General features: G+C 33.5%; 1 long non-coding RNA gene across 1 annotated transcript in view; it reads right to left on the reverse strand.

Moving 5' to 3' along the window:
* Positions 1-9839: 9839 nt before the first annotated feature.
* The window catches only part of LOC131600139 (uncharacterized), a 1365-nt gene continuing 1089 nt past the window's right edge, over positions 9840-10115 (reverse strand). The window contains exon 4 of the long non-coding RNA XR_009283025.1: positions 9840-10022. This is a non-coding gene — a long non-coding RNA (uncharacterized LOC131600139). The remainder of the gene's footprint in view (positions 10023-10115) is intronic.

Genomic DNA, 10115 nt, shown 5'->3' on the forward strand with positions numbered 1-10115 from the left:
CACTATTCGACAGTTTGTCCAGAAAAGAATAAAAGTCAAGAAAGTGATGCAAAGCTTGCAAAACAAGAAGAAGAAGAGATGTTGTTGATGGTCACAACAAAAGATGAAGATAAATTCAAGGACCAATGGTACTTGGATTCAGGATGCTCATCACACATGTCTGGAAGAAAAGATTGGTTTATCAACATAAAACCCTCAATGAAGAACATGGTGAAATTTGCAAATGACAATACTTTAGCAGCTGAAGGTATTGGTGATGTAATGATTACGAGGAAAGATGGAAAGAGGTCAGTAATTTCCAATGTGTTGTACATACCAGGCATGAAGAGCAACTTACTCAGCATTGGGCAGTTGGTCGAAAAGAATTACAAAGTTTCGATCGAAGACAAGATGATGAGAGTTGTCGATGCAAGTGGGAGGTTAATCTTGAAGGCTCCTATGTCACAAAATAGAACCTTCAAGATCGAACTCAATGTGATGGAGCACGAGTGCCTTGCAACTGCAGCTAGCAGAGATGAATGGATATGGCACTATCGACTAGGCCATCTCAACTTCAATGACATCAGAGACTTGAAAAGAAAGAATATGGTTTCAGGACTGCCAGAAATCGACATTCCAAACGAGGTATGTGAGGAATGTGTGCAGGCGAAGCAGCACAAGAATAGCTTCAGCAAGGATGCAGGAAGCAAGTCGAAGGCAATCCTTGATGTCATATACTCTGATGTATGTGGACCAATCCAGGTGGATCCGAATGGAGGTAACAAATACTTTGTTACATTCATAGATGATTTCAGTCGAAAACTATGGACTTACCTGATCAAGAAGAAAAGTGAAGTGATCGAGGTATTTGTCAAGTTCAAATCTATGGTCGAAAGACAAAGTGGTCGAAAGCTCAAGGTTTTGAGAACTGATGGTGGTGGAGAATATGTGTCGAAAGACTTCGACATGTTATGTGAGAAAGAAGGGATTGTGCATGAGGTGGTGCCACCCTACACTCCACAACAGAATGGAACTGCAGAAAGGAAGAATCGAACCATCATGAATATGGTAAGAAGTATGTTAAAAGGCAAGCATTTACCTAAAGAATTTTGGGGAGAAGCAGTGTCGACTGCAACATACATTCTAAACAGATGTCCGACAAAGAAGCTAGAAGGAATTACTCCAGAAGAATGTTGGTCTGGTGTGAAGCCTAGCTTGAGCCATTTGAAGGTATTTGGATCTATAGCACATAGACATGTGCCAGATCAGTTGAGAAGAAAACTTGATGACAAGTCGAGTCAAATGATACTTATAGGATATCATTCGACTGGAGGATACAAGTTGTTCGACCCAGTGAACAAGCAAGTAGTGATCAGCAGGGACGTGATCATAGATGAGCTTAAAGAATGGGATTGGACTGAAAATGTCAAGAAGGATTCAGTGAGAATTCTTTATGACGAACCAGCTACTGAAGTCGAAAGAGATGAAGTTCGACAAGAAGAAGTCAGAGGTGATGCAGGCTCAGGCAGACCTCAGAGAACAAGACACATGCCTGCAAGGTTGCAAGAATGTGTGATTACATCAGATGATGTAGTCAATGATGAAGGTGAGCTGGTACATTACGCTTTCTACGCAGATGTCGAACCTGTCAATGCAACTGAGGCATTGAAGGATTCGAAGTGGGTGAAAGCTATGAATGAAGAATTGAAGTCCATCGAAGACAACAATACTTGGTCACTTGTCGAATTGCCTCAAGGCAAGAAGGCAATTGGTGTGAAGTGGGTATACAAGGTGAAGTGTAATCCCAAAGGTGAAGTGACTCGATACAAGGCAAGGCTTGTGGCAAAAGGATTTCTTCAGAAGGAAGGAATTGACTTCGATGAGGTCTTTGCACCTGTTGCCAGGATCGAAACGATCAGGTTGGTTGTTGGTCTGGCGAACATGAACAATTGGCACATGTGTCAGATGGACGTTAAATGTGCATTCCTGAATGGACCCTTGGACGAAGAAGTCTATGTTGCACAACCAGTTGGGTTTGTGAAACATGGAGAAGAGAGAAAAGTGTACAGACTTCATAAAGCATTGTATGGGCTGAAGCAAGCTCCAAGAGCTTGGAATAAGAGGATCGACAGTTTCCTAAGGGAGAAAGAATTTTTGAAGTGCACAACTGAACATGGGGTATATGTAAGAAGAAGCAAGAGTGAATTGCTTATACTATGTCTCTATGTCGATGACTTGTTGATAACAGGTAGCTGCAAGAAAGAGATCGAAGGCTTTAAAGGTGATCTCAGCAAGGAATTTGAAATGTCAGATTTGGGCGAAATTTCATACTTCCTTGGTATTGAATTCTACAAGAGTAGTAGAGGTTTGATGATGCATCAAAGAAGATATGCAAGTGAAATTCTCAAGAGATTTGAGATGGAAGAATGCAATTCGACTTCGACACCTGCTGAAACAAGATTGCAACTGTCGAAGAACCCAGATGAAGAGGATGTCGACCCAACCCAATACAGAAGACTTATTGGGTCATTGAGATACCTTTGTCACACAAGGCCTGACTTAGCATACAGTGTAGGTATGATAAGTAGATTCATGCAGAAGCCAAAGGTATCACACCTAGCAGCGGCAAAGAGGATACTGAGGTATCTGAAAGGAACTCTCGACTATGGCATTCTATTTCCTGCAGCTGATGAGGGAAAAGAATGCAAATTAGTGGGTTACACCGACTCGAGTTGGTGTAGTGATGCTGAGGATCGAAAATCCACAGCTGGTTATGTGTTTATGCTAGGTGGTGCACCAGTTGCTTGGAGTTCGAGAAAGGAACCAGTAGTGGCACTATCATCATGCGAAGCAGAGTACATAGCTGCTTCTCTTTGTGCATGTCAAGCAACGTGGATGGTGAACTTGTTCGAAGAAATAACAGGTAAAGATCATGGAGCAATTACCATGAAGATCGACAACATGTCAGCTATCAATCTGGCGAAGAACCCGATAGCACATGGTCGAAGCAAGCACATTGAAATGAGGTTCCACTATCTTCGAGAGCAGGTAGCTAAAGGGAAGATGAATTTGGAACACTGCAGAACTGAGAATCAGATTGCAGATATCATGACAAAGGGAGTGCTGGTTGAAATATTCAGAAGACTAAGAGCTATGATGAATGTAGATAGCTTAGACACAATGAATTAGGTGGTGTGTTAATTTGTAATTCCTTGTGTCGAAGCTGTTACTCGAACACAAGGTGTGTCGAAGTGTGTAACAGTTTGTTACACATAAGTTTGTTTTAAATCTAGATAGATTTGATTTAGATTTAAAATAGATTAGATTTGATTTAGCTCCAAAATAGGTATTTTGGGCTTTTATAGTTTTGGGCTTTGGCTTAGGGAGAAGGCTAACCTAAATCTATAAATAGGGAGTAACCCTCATTATTTGTAATCAAGTCATTAATCTTGTATTCACAGAAGTTGCAGTTGCAAGTGAATAACAGAATTTCCACAGTTTGTGGGCAGAGAGGAACTCTGCAGAAAATACTTTCTTCTTCTCTTTTAATTTCCGCAAACCCTAATCCTACTTTTGTTCTTATTTTTCTTCATTGTCATCTTTAACGATAAGGAATTACTCAAAGGTTTGAGAGTCTAATTCCAACATATAGTATGTTCTACTTTTTCTCTCTCATGCTTTTTTTTTTTTTGAAAACAATCTCATTCATTAGATGAAAATGAAAGAGTACAAACATAGAAAAATAAAATGTGTTAGGACATTTCCCATCCACACATTAACAACATCACTAATAATTAAGACTAACAAGCTATGGACATTAAAAAGCTTTGAGAGAATAGAAACCAAAAGGAAGGTACCAAACCAAAACTTTAATCCAATCAACCAAGCAAACTTCTTCCACAAGAGACATGTGAGTTTTGGAACTCCAATCTTTAAATCTATCCAATTACGGATCATATCTTTAGCTTTGACACTAGCTTTATCACGCTCAAATCGATTATTCGGGTTCACAATATTGATTAATCTTACAACTTGTGAATGAAACAATTGTTGACTGAAAAGAGGAATTTGATTTACCACATCCTTAGTAAGATTCTTACTCCAAAACACATTTTCTCCGTCCAAGCTTCTTTGAGGCATTTCATCAAATACCTTGAGCACAAACTTAAAACAACCTAAGCCTAATAATAACACACCCAACAAAACAAACCAAACAAGAAAAAATAGAACCCACAACAAAACAAGTACAATAAAATAAACTATTACATGAAAACACACACATAAAATCCGGGCTTCCTTATCTTCCGGTGGTGGTGGCTCCGGTGGGGGTCGTTTTCCATGTCGATTCCACTCTAGGACATTGGTTGGTGGAGGTGGTTTTAGAGTTGTAAACGGTTGATGGTTGATGGTGAAGAGGAGGAGGAGTTTGATGGAGGTTGGAGGAAGAAGCATGTATGAATCTAACATGAGTGAGGGTTTCAAAGGAATGAAAAGAGATGGGGGAAAACTTACAATGGGGGAGGAACCTCCATTGAAGAGGAGATGACCACCATAATGGTGGCGAATAACTTCCATGAAGGAGGAGGAGCCCCTACAAGAGAGGAGGTGACACCCATCAAAAGAGGGGAACATGGAAAATCCTAAGTTTAGAGAGAAGGGAGAGCTTCTCTCTCTAAACTTTATTTGTAGGTGATAACATTTTAGATTTACTATAATGACAACAAATAGTTTTGAATAAACAAGAATGTGACCCGCGTGATGCGCGGAATTAAAATGTTATGTAAAAATAAAATAAAAATATGTTTATATAGAATAATATATTTTATGATTGGTAGAATAATGCATTTGAATAATGTTGATGAAAATAGTTTTTTTAGTTTAAAAAATTATAGTGAAAGAAAAAAAGATATAAAAAAAGAAAGACATTATTATTTTTAATTCCAAGACTTTTACTTTTCTTATAAAGTCATAAAATTTTAGTAGAGAAACCAATAACATCTTATCGTCTATTAATCCTGAAACAACAATGCAAAGCTATAATTGTCTTCTTCTAAAAAGATTTATTGCATTTCTTAATTTGTTATGTATTGGTTCATGATATACTGTGCCCAAAATTTACCTCCCAATTTATATATAATAGAATAGCAACAAAATAATCAATAATAAATCTACCAAACATTAATAACGGTAGCGCCAAAGAAAAACATGCACCTCTAAACTTAAATTAGATTGGATCTTTACCTTTATAGATTTTTTAAACATCCTATAAAATATTGAAAAACTAATGAAGTATTACTAATAGTTTAAAATGACACTTAAATTTAGAACTAAATTTACTACACTCTCTAAAAAACCAATTATTTTAGAAAATAAAAAATTTGAATGTAATTATATTTTACTGTTGTGTCATAGAACTAAATTCATATTTAAATTGTTATAAAATTTCAATACCTACTAATGCCAAAAATAAAATATTGTACAACAAAAACTAAAATATTGAAATATGGTGAAGTTTGCAAGACAAAAAGTATTCATCTTAGATTTGTGGAATTTTGGATGGTAATAAATGAATATAATTTATCCATTAGGAATAAAAAAATGTATTTTCTTCAAAATTCTTCTTACATAGGGAAATCAAAGTGCAGCATCACATGAGAATGACAACGACCACGGTGAGAGATGATGACGATGAATGAGATTAAATTCCTCCTACATAGTAAAATCAAATAGCAGCATCACATCAGGACGACAGCGTCAATGAGAAGATGACCACGAATGGGGCTGTTGGTAATTAAACCAACATTAGGAGACATATGACATGGTACACTAAGGCACCATAACAATGATAGATACAACATATACAATGTTGAAACAAAGACTTCTAGCGCGTCTTTTGGAAATGAACTAGTAACTAACCCGTGCGTTTGCACGGGTTCTGGTACGGGACGCGCATTTGTTTTAAGTCCCCACTTGATATTATGATATATTTATTATATAAAAATTAGTAAAACAAAAAAATTGATAGTATAAGTAAAAAAACAGTTAAACTGGATATTTTTTAAAAGTAAATATCGAGTAAAAGAAATCACAGTCCCAAAGAGGATACTTGCATACCAGATATTATGGGGGAGTTGTATATATATATATATATATATATATATATATATATATATATATATATATATATATATATATATATATATATATATATATATATATATATATATATATATATATATATATATATATATATATATATATATATATATATATATATATATATATATATACGGGACGCACATTTGTTTGAGATGTATATTTTTAATAGAAAAATGTCTGGTACCCATGAAAAAATAATAATTGAATGTATAGAAATATGTCTGGTACCCGTGAAAAAATAATAATTGAATGTATAGAAAAATGTCTGGTACCTGTGAAAAAATAATAATTGAATGTATAGAAAAATGTCTGGTACCCGTAAAAAAAATTAATTGAATGTATAGAAAAATGTCTGGTACCTGTAAAAATATTTAGATCAATAAAATTTTTTAATATAAAAAAATGTGAATAATAGAAGATAAAAAAATACAATAAAAAATAAAAGCTAAAAAAATTATGATGGAATGTCATGACATCAACTCATGACAAATTATTTTGATCAATAAATTCATGTCTCGTTATTAATCAATATTTAAATCAATAACTTCATGTCCCGTTAATAATCAATATAATACGAATGTATATAAAAAAGAAAAACAAAATTATTTAACCGAAAGAGTTTATTGAAAAATAATATTTTAATTTATATATAGATTAAAAAAAACGGCTCCCATTTATTAAAAAAAAATTAAAATTTAGTCATTTATTTAACACGCTATTAATAATATAATCCCTCTATCTCAAAATAATTATCTATTTATATTAACAATAAATAAATAGTATTTGGTGTCATGACTCTTTCGCCTCAATTGATTTTATCCCTTTAAAAAATATCACTTATTAATTTAAAAATAAAATTTCATTAATACTTTGACTAACAATCATAATAAAATTGTTATTTTGTTAATTTAAACCGATACAATATAAAGAAAGAATATGAGATTAGTGTATGTTCTTAAAAATAAAAATAAAAAATAAAGAAGAAACACGTAAAATATGCATCTCTGTGTTTATTTTTTTTATATATAGATGTCTTTTTATTTAAAAATTTGGAAAAACGAATTAGTTTTTATAAAGATTTAAAAATACTAAGTGCTAATTTAATATAATAATATTTTATTTTTTATATAGCTGTCTTTTGTCTCAACTATGAATTTCATATAAATAATTTATAAAAAATTATTTTAAATAATATAATAAAAATATGTTAAGGCATATAAGAAAAAGTCAAATACAATATTTTAAAAAATCATATAAACTCATTGTATTGTTATAATACTTGCAAGATTAAATCAATTAAACTCATTTGTTCTTGCTACATGGGTTGCACGTTTAAATAAATTAAACCCATAAAAATAGGGATGGACATATTTTTTTTGAACACATCATATAGAAAAAATAATAATAATAATGTGCACATTTAGACTCATAAGAGAGTTGAAGAGTAGACTAAAAGTAATTTAAGAATGATGTATTTGGATAAATATGTTAGTGTTACAGCTACATCAATTTTTTTATGTAGAGACAAACTTAAGTAAACCATATTCAAAGAACACCAAATATATGAGTATTTTATTATAACTATAAAGTAAACCATATTCATAAAACTCTTTCTCATGCTTTTTCTTAAGTCTGAAATTATTATTTGTCGTTAAAGTTATTTAATCGGTGGTAACATGTACACGAAAGTTAATTTAAAAAACAAATTAAAAACTATATTAAATGCAAGTTAAAGTCATTTATAGTGATTATAATAAAAAAATCTCTGCTTTACAAATTTTTCCAGTGACATCATGCATGCATTCTTGTCATTCTCATCCAATTCATATGTCTTGGCAATCTTTTCCCAAGCCTTCTCCACATATCTCTCAAATGTCCTAGGATAGGCATCCCTGTTTTTTCCCCTTGCCAATTCATCTAAGGATAAATCATCTTTTTCAAAGAAATGATGTTCTCTATAGCCTTCAAGAATCTCAGTAAAGCGTGTATATAATATTCGCGAGCAAAGCCTGAGTTCCTCTCTTATTGCCAAAAAGCAAAATTTCACCTAAACCATAGGTATCATACTCAAGTGAATCCATTACTAAACTATGCAACTGAATTGCCACCTGCAAAACTGCAGTATTAGTTGGAGCACAAGTCAATGTTCTGGTTTTCAATTTGAGCAGAGCAAATAATAAGCAAGCACCCATTTTTCGTTTTCCCGGTTCCCGGTGGTCCCCATATAATTTTGACATCAGAATGATGACAGTTTGTCATATCAACACTGCTCAAAACAGCATCTTGTTGAGATTCATTACGATTTTGAGAACTTATTGTCACGTCTTTCTTGATGAATGGAGCATGACTATCTGCTTCTGATAGACATTTTTAACAGTTTTATCTACTCTGAAATACAAAGCAAGCAAGCATTTAACAGGTTACATTCATACTCTTATTTTGAATTCAAAAGTCAAAGTGGAATTGACCAAGTGTGAAGAATGCACTGCACAGAAAGATATTACACAGAGAAACTCATTCATGATAAACAGTAGTGGTTCTTACATTTAGATCAGGCTGCAATATTTTTTCAATAATGCTCCATGCATCTCAGAGTTCAAGGCTTTCCAAATCCGAACATTTGTCGTCATGTTCATAAAGTAAACTGCTTATAACTTTTGCGTTTCATTATCCATCGTGTCAGATTCAAAATCTGTGTTAATGCATTTGGATGAAATAACAAAGATTTCCTCGTCAGATTCCAATTTTGTACCAAGAACAAAAGCAATATGATAGGGACTCTTAGGTGTGTTCAACTAAAAGTCATCTATGGATGACCAAAATTCTCTTGCACACTTGTCACACTACAATTAAAGTAAACACCTAGGCTTAGATGATTGAAACACTACAACTATATATCTAGATGCATGACTGAAAATTCATGTAGAAACCATGCCACCTACTAATTTAGTTTAACACTACAAAGAAATGCTGTTACCCGTGTTTCATGATGCATAAAACTTCAGCGCCATTTTTAAAATAAGTGCTGCAAGATCCCCAACTAAACCAGACCAATGTTGAAAAACTGAAGAGAGAATGTTTGTGATTTTCTAGCCAAGACTTGGTCGCGAGATCTACATAAACAAAAAACAAAACATATATGTATTCAATACAATGTAAATCAAACTAATAGATATCATATGCGATGGACTTAATTATAACATTCTCACCCCCAAATATCCCGATCCAAAGTTCCTCTGCATGTTATCGGTAGTTTCATCAAGCACCCAATCTCTTACGGCTCGGTCCCTCGTAACCTGAAAGGTTGGATTAAAAGTTGTAAGTAGTGGCACCTATGTTTCTGTGAAGCAATTGGACATGCTTCCAAGCAAGGTTCCTTCAGGACGTCGTCATCTTCAAGCAAGGTTTCTACAAACTTTCCACAAAACCTTCCAACTAATATTTAAAAACATTCTGTCAACTTATTCATAGTTAATATAAGTTTCCAAGCAGAAACAACATATATTGTACTAAATGTAACATCTAACATCATCAAAATACTTTCCATGCATTGCAAAAGCTAAAAAATAGTTTTTCTCGACGTATCCAACAGAAAAATTGTAGCATAATAGCTAATAACACTAGACATCTAAATGCACAAAAACAGAACTAAGTCAAATTTGTTAAGCTCAAAAGATACTGAAATCCAACAAATCACCAGAATCTCATGCCTCAGTTTCGTGCTAACCCGTTCGAACCTATGCAAACATCGAGAAAGTTTTGACCAATCTTATAACCAATGAAGCTTTATCAGTATATTTAATTTCTCCCGTTACCCGTTACCCATTGCAGAAGCTTTATGAAAGCATATGATATTACCATTGTCTAACTGCATTCATTCACACCTAAAAATCAAAGGGAAAAAGGTTTAAAAAATATATTTCAGCTAGTTTTTAGTGAAGAGATATTGCTTCAGCGGTGTGGTAAATTTTATTTAC

The sequence above is a fragment of the Vicia villosa genome, linkage group LG4, assembly GCF_029867415.1.
Source record: "Vicia villosa cultivar HV-30 ecotype Madison, WI linkage group LG4, Vvil1.0, whole genome shotgun sequence".
Taxonomy (NCBI): Eukaryota; Viridiplantae; Streptophyta; class Magnoliopsida; order Fabales; family Fabaceae; genus Vicia; species Vicia villosa.